Source organism: Glandiceps talaboti, assembly GCF_964340395.1.
Source record: "Glandiceps talaboti chromosome 2 unlocalized genomic scaffold, keGlaTala1.1 keGlaTala1_2_unloc_1, whole genome shotgun sequence".
Lineage (NCBI taxonomy): Eukaryota > Metazoa > Hemichordata > Enteropneusta > Spengelidae > Glandiceps > Glandiceps talaboti.
This window is the reverse complement of record NW_027554289.1, coordinates 57,255-58,598: the sequence shown is the minus strand read 5'-3', so window position 1 is coordinate 58,598 and position 1,344 is coordinate 57,255.

Below are 1,344 nucleotides of genomic sequence, written 5' to 3'. Positions count from 1 at the left end.
ATGCTGCACCATTGTGCGTAGCTAGCTATTTTGTCTTCTTTCAGACTTTTTATGTCTTCTATTGTATAATAGTATTTGTGTTGTGTTGATTCTCAAGCTGTATTAGTGTTCTTTTCTGTCATGCAGCTTCTGTTATCTTAGTCTTCATGAAAAGTGTTGATTTCATCTTACAATCTCTTTGTCAAGATATTTTGAGAAAAGTTCAGTTCAGGTCACTTCCCATACAGATATGAAATTCATACATTGTGCAAAGGTCACAAAGATAATTGCAAAGCTTTAATGTAAAAATAAGTATCATGTATCAAAATACACAGTGCATGGAACAACTGTATATGGGTTTCTTCTTTTTTCTTCAGTCACAAACATATTATTACACACAGGATGTTGTATTCTTGGCTGTGAACTTTGCCATGATGCTTTGATCCTAACCAAATTAAAAACTCAGATAGATGTACACAACACTGTACCGTCAAACCAACCAATTTACAACTCCATGACATGAGAGCGTGCCTTGAGTGTTTTTTTACATAGATTATGAAAACAAGCAATACAGTAAAATAGTTTAGATACAGTCTACAACCAATAGCAATATCCATCACAACTCATGCCAGATGCATTTTGTGTTCTTAGTTTGTTACTGATATTGGTACATATTTTGTATTGTATGTTATTGTTCTGTTGGTTTACTTTTAAAAATGAAATGTAACCGTGTGTATATGTACTTTATTTTTGTAATTTTAATCAAGTACAAGAAATTTATATTTATGATATTATGTTGGCCAATAATCAATAAAAATTAATTATTAATTAATTAAATAAATAAATACTTTCGAATAGAAATCTGTATTTTAGTGTATAAATGTATGTTTTGTATTGAATACAGTGTTCCCACAAATTTTTACATATTTCTTTCTAATTTATACTTTACACATTTTAATTGTTTCCATATATTTTCACAGTGATGCATTTTGCTGTTTTTAAATTTATATCAATATAAAAAAAAATCTTTTAAAGTCAAACATTTGAAGCTCACAATCTTGGTATCCTATCTGTGATGCCATAAGGATTAGACAGGACATTCTTTTTGTGCAGGACAACGTTTTTTGTTTAGCTCTTCCAGAGTACTGCTGTTTTTTTCAGTCGCTTAAATTTGAATCCTTATATGACATGGGCCTGTAACAATTTAGACTGACAGATCAGCCCTTGTGGTAGACTGTAAGCTAGTCGTGACATTCCGCCCTCATCGGCTGTTGGCCGATGTGTGAGGGCGCCCTGTCATGGCGTACCTTACAGACTACCATTGTGGGTGCGATCTAATCTCCCTCTCCCCAAGTTATTGTTGCC